The sequence below is a fragment of the Fistularia commersonii genome, chromosome 9 (genome assembly GCF_037954325.1).
Source record: "Fistularia commersonii isolate RoL2024-O1a breed Wild chromosome 9, RoL_Fcom_v1.0, whole genome shotgun sequence".
Lineage (NCBI taxonomy): Eukaryota > Metazoa > Chordata > Actinopteri > Syngnathiformes > Fistulariidae > Fistularia > Fistularia commersonii.
In genome coordinates, this window is record NC_141292.1 from 9,031,462 (window position 1) to 9,044,010 (window position 12,549).

Sequence of the window (12,549 nt, forward strand, 5' to 3'; positions counted from 1 at the left end):
AGATATCAGGGAAGATGTTCATTATTCAGATTCATAACTGCCTCAGCTGTGATGTTACCTTAGCTGTCGACCCGTGAGGACCACTAGCCACTGGCTTGCAATGCTGATCGCTCAACAGATGCAGAAGTAAAGACCAGTCTTGGGCCTGTTAGAAGGACATTGACAGGGCTTTTAAAAATCAGCACGGCGCACAACAGCATGGATCACTTTACTCACCATCAGATGCTACTTAGTAAATAAAAAACTATGATTTTAAAATTAAAAAGGGCACTTTAAAATTACCCTTGTACTCCCATTGGCTTGAGTCACTGTGGGTCTGCTCTCCGTATCTGTCATTAATCCCGCCACCTCATTCAAACTGTGTCCGGGGCGGCAAAACACTGACCAAGTCAAAAAGTTTCATTTGCTGAACCATTTTGATTCTCTTCTTTCTGTTTGTCTTCCTACTGGCCATTTAAACAGCTGAGATGGAAGTTGGAACTTTGAGAACATTGGCAAAAATAGGAAATACTTGTTCACACAAAGGCAGACAACATGTTGGTGCTGGTTTATCTCACCAGCAGACGAGAAGGATATGGAGAAGTTGGGAACAATAAAGTGGGAATACAATTCACAAATGTGTGAAACAGTTACAAAATATTTATTATTATTTCATTAAATAAGACAAATGTAGGTGCAGAAGGTTGTCGGTCGCCTACATGGGCTGGTGCGCCGATGCAACATATTTTTGATTAAATGTAATAATGCATTTTGCTTATCCAAAGAGACAGTGGCAGACAAAAGATTGTAGTACATCAAATAAAGTATCTTCACTTGAAGACGTTTCATGAGAATCTCCACAGACATCAAATAAAGCACATCAAATTATTATGATAGTGGGTTCATGCATATTAAAACTATTCACTCAATACCCAAATAATCAACTTTAAGCTGCTTTTAACAAAAAGTATAATAACTGCGCTTTTATAAGAGACTGGTTATGACCGAGTGTGAACCAATTCACCCATTTACATATTCTGATATGACAATATTTCATAGAGGGACTTTATCCACATCTTCCACATCTCCTTCAAAGCGGGTGCTGAAAAGGAGAATACATTAAAGAATCAAGCTACTCATGTTTAAATGAATATGCATGCGGATGGCCAACTGTATCCAGGAGGTGCTCGACATCATTCTAGTATTTTTTCCCCTTAATATTAATTCAAGCAACAGTAAATTAATTTATTCAAAGCATCCGTGTCGAAAAATGCCATCTCATTTACTGCATTACACCCTGACAGATTTATTACAGGGATTAATGCCTGACTTGGTACATACAACGATGTGGTATAAATTATGTAGCAGTTCCCATAAAGCAAATGCTAGTCCTTCAAATCATCTTTAATACCTGTGTAATGGAAAGACAACACGGTATAACCCTACTATAGTTATATGAAAAGATATAAATGAGCCACTCCATAATAAATATTCACTACCTTTTACTTTTTTCACTTCTGTCTCTGGATGTTTCTGACATTATTCTATCACTCATGAAATATGAATCAACATTCTGCCAGCAGTACACTGCCAATAGTGCTGTATATTAGCATATATACCATAATGATGTACTGCTTTGCCCGGCACTCTAATATGGTCGATGAGAAGAGGAGAGGAAGACCTTCAGACGAACTGTGTGCTGCGTGTCCTTGTGTGCCAAGAATCTCCAATCTTCAGCAGCAGAAAGCCTGAGAGCACATCTAAAGTCACTTTTTCCTGGGTTTCAAGCGGAGATGATGTCACACACAGTGTTTTCTGAACGGTACTAATTTAGTTGTTTTTTTTTAAAAGTGAGGCACTTTTCCACAGTAAATGATTAGATGCAGTGTGACAGAACTAATGTCACAGTGGCCACTGGTTAATCCGCAGTGCATTAAGCTTGTGGTGAGAATCTAAATTCCAATGAATGAGAATATTTACAGTTAAGTCTTTCTCCACATTGTATTATAGTATTGAATCTGCCTTTGAGTAACAATGTCAATTGATTTACATCAGCATTGTTTCAGTGTGTATACATTAACATTGTTTCCCACCAGAGTGAACAGTAGTGTTGAAGGCAATGGTGCCTAGGAGGACAGATTAAGATAAATATCCTTTATTGTTTGTGTTACACTTGAATGTGTTGTTTAAAAAGTGCAAAGATTTGTTGTTTCTTTAAAAAAAAAAAATCTCAATTTTTGACACACATTTTAACCAATGGGCGCAGCCGTTGTTTTACTAGCCCAGTGCATGCTGGGTTGATGATGTATACAGGTTGCTTGTGTAAGCCTTGGCTCGCTGCGAATGTTAACTTTTGCTCTGTGTGGCACAGTATATAGAGTTGTAATGCCATGTTTTGAAGAAACTTGCCTACTCCCATCTTTGAAGTTAGCTTCTGTATTCAGCACAAATTTCTCTCGGGGTCAAATGGGAAGGGTTGCACAGATAACATATTGATGATGATGACCGAGCCCAGTTCAACCTAATGACGTCACTACCCAGACAGCTTTGCAACCCAAACAAGAATGGCAGCCTACTAGTGAAAACTTTATTTTTTGTTTTTTACAAACCAAGATATGTTGAGAGATGTTATTGTTGTTTTTGTGTAGCTTGGACAAATATTGATCAAATAGGACAATAACATCTTGGTAACCAGGCATCCCTTTAAGAGGCCACGGTCATATTGTATGTTTTCTTTAAAATTGCCCCATCCTATCCCTTGTTCCCCTAAACTGTGGAAACATTTCTACCATTGGAATATACTGCATATGGTTTGTCTGTGTGGGTGTTCAAAACTCTCCCACTTAGGAATAGCAATTCTAGGGTCTTCAAAACAAGCTAAAACCCATGGATTTGAAGATTGGCCACCTTCTGCAGCGAAATCTGCCGTTCATTGCTTAGACTTTCTCTAATTAGAGGGAAACACCCACGCATAGCAATCACCGATGTACCTATTGTTATCCTTATCCATGCGCCTGCCTGGGAAGAGGAACTTATAAAGTCTCAGAATATTATGCTTCTCATTTTTGAAAGCAAAACATTTTAGGACTCATCTCCTACATCTGTACACATCTTCTAAAAAAGTGACAATAGAACAGGAATTTTTGCATTACATATCCGGACATTACGGAGACATAGGATGTAGTTTCTCCGAAGGTCCCCTGCTCCAGCCGGCGCCCGTCATCCTGTGGGTGGTTTACCCAGGGGAAGAAGAACCCATGTCAATCCTTTGGGCTGTGCCCGTCTGAGCCCCATGAGTGAGAGGCCCAGCCATCAGCCATTGAGCCCCGGCCCAAGCCTGGCTACGGGGGGGAGCCCTGGTGGCCTGCGCCTGGGTAAGGGAAAGCTAGTTCCAAAGTGTATGTTCTTCATGAGGGTCTTTTGAGCCACTCTTTGTCTGGTCCCTCACCAGGGACCTGTTTGCCTTAGGTGACCCTTCCAGGGGCATAAAGCCCCCGACAACGCAGCTCCCAGGATCACTGAGACGCACGAACCCCTCCACCAAGGTAAGGTTGCTCCTATCACTATCAAGATCCCACCATATTTATGGGTACTGTATTTTCATTTGCACAACAAAAATAGAAGTGTGCAGAAGTTTGCTAAAAAAATTTAAAGTATAAATATATATATATATATATATATATATATATATATATATATAAATTAACTAATTTGCAGCTGGGAAATAAAGCCAGTGGATGACATAATGGAAAAGAAAACAATTCCAAAAATGAGACAGTGAAAGTTTTTTAAGGAATAATCAAGATGTTCGATAATTAAAAAAGCCTGTTGTGTGTGTTTGAAATGATTTATGTTGGGAAAAAAAAACTATAATTCCACTTTTCAAACCTCAAAATGCCAACCAAACCTATTCCAGAACAAAGAAAATGTTCAAGTTCCATGTCAATAGAACTCACAAACAATATAAGTGTTGTTCTGTATAATTTAATTTGAGTAATTTAACTTTAAATCACAGACACAGGAAGATATTGATCGGTGGCACCATCCAGTTTCAGTCACTCACTCCAGATGAAGGCAGACATTTGAAGTGACACAGCTGGCCCAGATGGAGTTCGCTCTATTAGGGGTGGAATCCCAGGTCTAGGTTTCTCTGAAGAGTATAACAGATAACAATGGGCATACAATTTTTGCAAAAATCATGCATTCAGTTTTAATGGATGCTGTTTTGAAAAACCACTTTTTGTAGAAAGCACACAGAGCAAGATGACAAAGGGATGAAATGATTTCTATTTTCACAAGGCACAAGGAAAAGTTTAGATTTACTGGATGAATTTCAGAATATGGAACATTGAAGAAACATGAAAAAACGCGCTCTAGAATTTTCATGTGGCTGACAATAATTTAGGTTTTTTTTTTTTGTATTTATTCTTATCCATAGTCACTGGCGGGCCCGAAAGCACAATGGACATCAATCTTTAACCAATAGAATAATGTTTTTGTCCCACACAGGGCAGTATAATAACAATGTCCCACAAGTGAGCTGTACAGGATGCAGACCTGCATCTTCTACTAGACATCAGAGGTCCATTCTCTTAGACTGATGACTGACGACATTGGCTAATTCCCAATGGCATATAAACATATATATAACATATATTTCATACAACATATATCATATATTGTGAATGGCAATGTTATTAATGAGGGTAAAGATGGTAAAGCTCCAATTTTTACTCTTTTAGATATGAAATTATCATTTCATCCATGTTCTTCAGATAACAGCTTGTCCAAAGTGGATAATGAGCAGGGGGAAGGATAGACCTTCACACTGAGTCTATCCCTCTTTGTCCTCAAGTGCCGAACAAAAAACTCTTGCCTGAAAACAGGTCCCGGGGGTCCGATTAGCTCTGCGGACTGTGGCCCTGTCATCGAGCCTTGAGCCCTTCACTTGAGGGCAAGGGCTCTTTCTGTTGAAGCTCTGTTTTCCACCCACACGGCACACACACAGACATGCATCATGATGGTTACTCTCGATAGGACACATGAAGTCGGTAGGTTCGAGATGGTCTCTGCTGGCAACAATCCCTGAATTTTTCAGGGAGAGACGGATGTTTGAGTGTCACGTGTTGACTGACGCATAAAGTGGATATAAATGTTTATCAATCATGAAACACAAAGCTGCCTGCTCTCCTCTTTACCAAAAAGGGAGAGAAAAGCATTGTGCCGCTGAGGCAGCTATAAAAATAACAAAAAAGAAAACGGATGCATTTATTTCACATTGACTGGTTCAGATAAAGAATTAGAAGTCATGTGAGGGTTTGAGGTCATGGGGAAAAAGAGGAAATTGTGGTCCAGTCCACAATGCAAGGAAGTGGAAGAAGCGAAAACAGATTATGTTTAAAAATGTTTCAGTTGGTACAAATTTGCTCTGATCACCAGTTTAAGGGTAGCTCTTGAATGAACAGTAAATCAAATCAACACACATTCGATATTTTGTGTTCTAAGGTGGAGAAATTCCCACTCGGAAGACTTTTTCCTCTCTTAGTTATTTTAAAACACGCAGACACCGAACCCCCCTCCCCTGTGCATTTCTTACCATGTTATCATCCCAAGCACCCACTTTTCTCTAAGCCCTCCTCTGGATACTCATTCTTAAATGGACTCTCAGGCCCTGGTCTAACATGCTCACGTTGCACCTAAAACAGGAGCTATCATGTTTTCAGTCGGCTCTCTAATGTGCAAGCTGGTATGGTGCCTATGCGAGTTAGGCTTTTGCAGCACTTACCCGGCAAGACCAATCAGCACGGGTATTATGGGTTTACACATTGGACATGATTGATAAAACTCTTACTGTCCAACTCTATTGCTGTATGACTGGAACCACTTTGTACCCAGACTATATTTACCAAAGAAGGACATAAAAATCTGCTTTACAGGGCGACCGCTGTCCCAACGCCCTGGCGTGATCTTCGATCTATTATTTTCCTCTGCTGCATCCGTCAAAGGTCAGCGCAACACCACGGAGAGGGGGACATGTTGTTTAAATGTTTCTATCCCATCTTCAGCATAACCGCTTTGGGTTTATGAGGACAAAGCGGTCAGAGATAACCTGCTGCGCTCCATGTGAGTTTGCTGCCTCATCAAAACAGAATCACTCTCTTTCTCTTTCCACTTGCCCTTTAGAATAAATACAAATGGTACAGATTATAACTTTATTTGTTCAGACTGAACAAGGACCTAAAAATACTTTCTTGAGGCGTAAAACAGGACAGTACATTTTCTGAATTATAGTCTGTTTTCCATAATTTTCTTTTATTTATCATTTTTACTTTTCAATCATAATTTACCACAACTAGCCAAAGTCACTGACAGCTTTTGTTAGGTAGGCGAATGTATTTACATGAATTATGCTTAACTATTAAAACAAAACAAAACAAAGCAAACCAAAAAAAAAAGAGATTTATGTGTCTGTCAGTTATTTCACGTCAAGCAAGGTAGACAGAATAAATCAAATCAGTATTCCATTGTTTTTGCTCTTATTGGTAGTTTTGTTTGTTTTGAGCACTGGGGGAAAATTGCAATCCTTGTTATTTTCAGCGAAGTGCCTGTTCTTGCCTGTTTGTAAACGATGTCTTGAAATAAAGTTAATCAATCAACTGCTGGCAAAGCCCAGTAGACAGATAAGGAAATTACAAGCCTAGTTTGATTTAAAAATTAATATTTAAAATTTCTACCAGTCCATATGTTTTCTTGTATTATGTTATATTTTTTCCCTTGAGGCGGTCCAAGCTCTGCGAGGGCTGCATGCGCGACACCCCATTAAGCTACTGGTTCTATTGAGGAGACATAGAAGCAGAAACAGTAACACAATTTTCCCTGAAAGTTTTCTTATTGGGGCTTTTAAGTCATTGAAATGTTCACCTGATCAAATTATTCATACAAAAACCTGGTAAAAAAGTGACTATGAATATAGATACAAATAATACTCAGAGTAAACATATTGGCCATTTTATTACATGATTTTTTTTTCAAAGGATGGATTCATAAAAAAAAATTCTAATAATCAGAATATTGCAATATGCAATTGAATCACTGATCTGTAAGTTGAAATTAGTAAAAAAGAACATGTCTGTGTGACTCGACTTTAAGGCATTGGTGTCAAGGCTGAATCAATTAGGAAATAATTCTTTTGGTGTATTAGGAGATTTTGATATATTCCTCACTATTATCTCCAGTCTAACTAATGTTTCATGCAGTTTTATTTAAAGAGAATCTAGGTGACTAAAGAAATAAATGAATAACAATAAAAGTAATATTGATAATATGAGAGCAGGAATAATAATAATGACGATAATAATAATAATAATAATAATAATAATGATAATAGCATAGCATAGCATGGCAACTATAAACATGATAATAATCCTGATTATTATCAAAATTATAATAAACATTCAGCTATAGTCCCAACTATAGTACACATTGAATACTGAATTATACATTGTTTGCTTTTTGACATGGCTGATGAATGTTCATGTGCTTGTGTTCAGAGTAGTCCAATGGATGGGCCATGAGTGTTATTCAGCACCAAACAAAATGACGCGCACATTTTCCAGAGAGTAGCGATACACAATGAGAAGCACCTCTCAATAAATTATGCCTTTGTCTGGATTCTTCCATTATTGATTTCAGCGACTGATATATAAAGAGTGAACACTATACAATGGTACAATGTACAAGAATTGACTCGTGAAAAAAAAAACAACTACATTCAATACATCGATTTTCTTTTTCTTCTTCTGACGCATGATTGCACCTATTTTCAATTTAACAACAAGTGCAATTGTACAATTGCAATTGTAGATCACTGACCTGGATCCCTTGTCACTGCAGCCTGGAAAAGTTGGATTTATGACTAAAAGACAAGAAGATTAGTGATAACCCCTATGGACTGCATTTCGAAGCAGGATGTTTTGTGATACTGATGTAACTTCACGGTAAACTGTGTTTCTTGGTCTCATAAAATACATTTCCTTTGAACCGGTAAATCTCCAAGACCAAATCAACACTTTGGGCTGATGTGTGAACTCCTTACAGGCCTTTTCTATCTTCAGTCACTTTGCCTTGTGGGTGGTAGTGTTGGTAGTGGTGGGGTGTCTATATTCCTCTTGCGATCACTTGAGACCTGAGTGTCAGCGAATGTCATATCAAATCGACAGTGATGCTCAGAAAGAACATAGAAGTTTTTTCCCCCTGAGTAAATACTTTCAGAAGAGAGTACTCTTTGGATTTCAAAGTAATTTGCTCTTTCAATCTGTCAGTTTGTCAGCAGCAGTCGCAGTAGCTGCTGTTACTCCTCTGTGGATCTGGAGCCCAACATGATAATGGTCTCATGTCAGGAATAATTTATAAGCAGAAGTTTCGAAAATCCTGACCTTCTATGAGTAGAGATCCACTCGGGGTTCCCAGTGGGAAACTCATGAGTAGTTTTTCGACCCCGGGTTGTCATTTGATGGCATTCAACGCTGGCTTTTTGTGTACTTGTAAGACACACGGAGGCTTATGTAGGTTCCTCTCCTTCAGCGTAGCTCAAATCAACACAGCGTTAGTCCCGCTTTTGGCCATGATTGATTAGTCATTGGTCCAACTTCCTGGTTGTCATTGCATAAGAGTTTTTAAAGTATGGAACCTGGAGTTTCATGTCACAGTACCCTCTAGTAAATCAAGCTTTACTGGATAGATGGTGGATTCCAGTTTGGTACTAAGGCGAGATTAGGAGTTGTCTAATTGTATTTCAGATGAGGGCTGAAAATGTATCAGAGAATGACGAAGCGACCAGCCGGTCTCAGTAAAAACTTTGATAATTCCTTGACAACCCTGTCGACTTTGATCAACTCACTGCGAAAAGGTTTTCCTGCAAAGTTTCAAGTTGTCAGGACAAAATCTTTTAGCGTGAATGAAGATGAGCATTAGTATTGCGTCATCCACACACACACACACACACACACACACACACACACACACACATACAGAGCTCAGTGCGATTTAGGATCTCGGTCTTAGCGACATACTGTTCTAAATGTAGATTTTGCATTTTTGTCTTTTGCAATAAATACGATAAACAACAATGCTAGATCAACAAAATTATGATGGATCTTTATCTGAGTTCAATCTAAGGTCTGCCTGAAGGATGACAACTTCCAGAAGTAATGTTTCTGGATCATTCAGAGGGACATGGTTGAAATCTCTTATTTATCAGGAGTCTCTTGCTGTCCTCTGTTTCTGCATTGCACCCCTCATCTGCATCCTCTGTTTGTCGTCATGATTCTACGCTAAGGCCCATTGCAGTTGTCATCATGAAATATAGAATAAAAGAAAATAAAAAAAGACCACAGATTTGTAGCTCAAATGCAGCCAACAAAAAATATACGGCTGTGAAGAGATATAAAATATTACTGCAGTGAGGCACAGAGAAGTACCTTGCACAATCTAGCTCAGAGTTTGCAAAGCTTCAAATACAAATGAAATACTGATCATGGAATTACAAAAAAATGTCTAAGTAATAAGGACAGTCATTGTTTGGTTTATTTTTATTCAAATATCAATCACAATCTGAGGCGCCGGTCCTTCCAGTCTCAACATGGAAAAGCAAAGATGAGCCAAGTGTTTTCAAAGTATTCTTACTCTTCTGAATTACCATCTGTAATAGTTTTTGTTCATTGCCCCCAGTTTACACAGACACTTTGTAGCTGAAAGAATGGTGCAGGTATTGACAGGCATGAAGTAGTAATACAGCCCAACAACCAATTTAACTCATTGGATTGTTATAATCGGTTTTATTTTATGTTATCCATGGCGCTGATATTAAAAGGTCAATAACATATACATTCAAACACCTATAGCTTCTTCACAGCTGCTCTTAGTGTCTTGCTTCAGGGACTGTTTTGCTCACAGAGAATAATTTGTATTACGGCAGATGTGGTTTTCATCAGGAGACTAGACTTATGGCTGCTTCTTGAACATTTCATTTGCTGGTTCTGGACAAAGTGGACTAGAATTTGTTTTCCAACCGAACAGCTTATTAAATATTCCTGAATTTTCTTCTGTTTTACCTGATTTATGTCAACTTCTTGCTTCAGCAACACCCAATCACATGAGACATTTCTAAGAGGATATGCTGTTAATGGTTGTCACCTCTCTCCACCTCCTTTCATACACACTCTAAAAATGTAGAAGCAGGAAATGGGTGAAGCCGTTTGTCTGGGAGCAGAGATTACCTGAACCATAAAGACTTCATCTATAAGACGTCAGAAAGAAAAAACACCATGGACTGCTGATTCCCAGGTGCAACACGAAAGCAAAGGAACATTCTCCCACACAAAATTCATCTCTGCAGCCTTTTGATTATTTTATCAAGAGTTTTCTTACGGTGCATTTACACATACACACACATGTACTGTATAAGGCAATGAAAGGAGCATGAAGAAGAGACCTCATTTGATTTCCAGAGGTGTTTCTGCAGGAATGGGGAACTTTTAGATCTGTTTTAGGCAGGGCCAGCCAAAGCCATAAGCAACCTAAGACTCTGCTAAGGGCCCCCAAAGCTGCTCATGGGCCTGATAAAATCCCCCCACAGTTTGAACGTGTAGGTAAAAATGTCAAGTACTGCCAGTCAAATTTACTCCAGTTTTATTGAGAATATCTAAAAATAGAATAAGCAGCAGTAGCAGCAGCTCGTCATGCATAAAGTAACATTCAATATGAGAGTTTTGGAAGTAGAAATGGTTGTTATAATTCCTCATCCCAGTCCAGCCTCCTCTGCAAGCAAGCGGTGAAAAACCACCACCTGCATTATTGTCCATTTCACTACATTCTTCTTTTGTCCCTTTTACTCGCGTGACCTTGCCTTTTGTCATGATGGGAGGGTTATTGGGTTTTCACATCTAGCTGCTTTTTCTACTTCTCCATTTCCGAAGTGCCTGTATTCCACAATATCTGAATATCAATATGGTTCAGATATTATAAGATTTAGCCACATCAAGCATTTGCAAAGTGAAATGCAACATCATGGCCCTTATTGGATTTTTAAGTTATTTCCTTCGGTTGCTTATTGTCTCCAAACACCACAGTCCAGTAATCCGGGATCTTCTTCTCTCGAACACCTCAAAATCCAGGTGATCGGCTCGATTATTTCTCTGGTTCTTTGTCTCCCTCTGTTTATCCGTCTTTCCGCAGTTAAAAGATTGTAGTGACGGTGGTAAAAATTCAGATGTTTATTAAACTAAATCCTTTGCCCTGCTTAAAATTCCAGTATACTTCTTATCCCATCTGCATAAATAGAATGTTATTTTCTTGTTAGCATTGGACATAAACTGGGATTTTTCATGACATTTTGGGTCCACACCTTTGCGTAAGAAAAAAATTAATTGATGTATGAACTGCAAAATCGCGCCCTCCTCCAAAAGATGTGTGCAACCTCACACCTGCACTGCAGGTGCTGATCTATCCTTATGGGAACTTTAAATAGATCATATTTGATCATTAAACAGATTAAAACAAGGCATTTGGACAATTCAATGATCCACCATTTCATAAAGAGAAAACATGACCCAGTTCTGTCAAACATTTTGATATGAGATAATAATCAGAGGACTTAGCCGTAGTTCTCTGGAAATTCAATCTGCTAGAATTAAAATCAATTGGATCTTGGTGATCCTTATGCTAGCATTTAAAAGCTTGTTCATGATTATATTTCAACATTACGTAGGATATGGTGAATGTAGGTGAAAATGTACATTGTTTGCAACCTCGTCTCACTTCTCTGTACCACAGAGACACATCAATTCCATCCACCTATCTTTTACTTCTTATCCAGGGTCGGGTCCCTGGGGCAGCAGCTGATGCAGAGAGGACCAGATTCTCCCTCCCCGGCCCACACAGCCCAGCTCCTCCGGGAGGATCCCGAGGTGTCCCTCCAGCCTGTCCTGCGTCTTCCCCAGGGCCTCCTTCAGGTTGGACATGCCCTGAACACTCTTAACAGGAACATGTCCAGGAGGCATCCTAACCAGTTGTCTGAGCCAGCTCCTCTGGCAACTCTACTCTGAGACCCTCCCAGGTGGCTGAACTCCTTACCTAGGCGTGAGCCCAGACACCCTGCAGAGAAAACTCATTTTAGCTGCTTAGATCTGTAACCTTGTTCTTACGGTCACAACCCACAGCTCATGACCAGTGAGGGTAGGAACGTAGATCGGCGGGTAAATCGAGAGTTTCATCTTTTGAAGCAGCTCTTTCTTCACCAGCACAAACAGGTGCAGAATCTCAAATACAAAAAGCATTCATATCTCCATCTTTACAATTTACTGCTCTAGGGGCAGATAATGTCAAATAACTTCTTTCATAGTCATCGCATTTATGTCAAGGTCAAGATTTTATATCATGTATCAAGTGAGGTTTCAGTAAAAAACTGGCTCCGGCTGGGAAAATATCCAATTTTGTTTTTTAGGTGATCTCTTGTATTTGCGAACGGCAAATGAAAAGTGATTGTCAGTTTCCTATCTCCCAGCTGAACTT

The 12,549-nt window shown here is 39.2% G+C and overlaps 1 long non-coding RNA gene across 1 annotated transcript; it reads left to right on the forward strand.

Moving 5' to 3' along the window:
• The first annotated feature begins 3,130 nt into the window (after positions 1 to 3,130).
• Positions 3,131 to 11,950, forward strand: LOC147231143 (uncharacterized). Its single transcript, XR_015106643.1, has 3 exons — positions 3,131 to 3,353; positions 3,448 to 3,524; positions 11,855 to 11,950. It is a non-coding gene; the product is annotated as an uncharacterized LOC147231143 (long non-coding RNA).
• Positions 11,951 to 12,549: the final 599 nt, after the last annotated feature.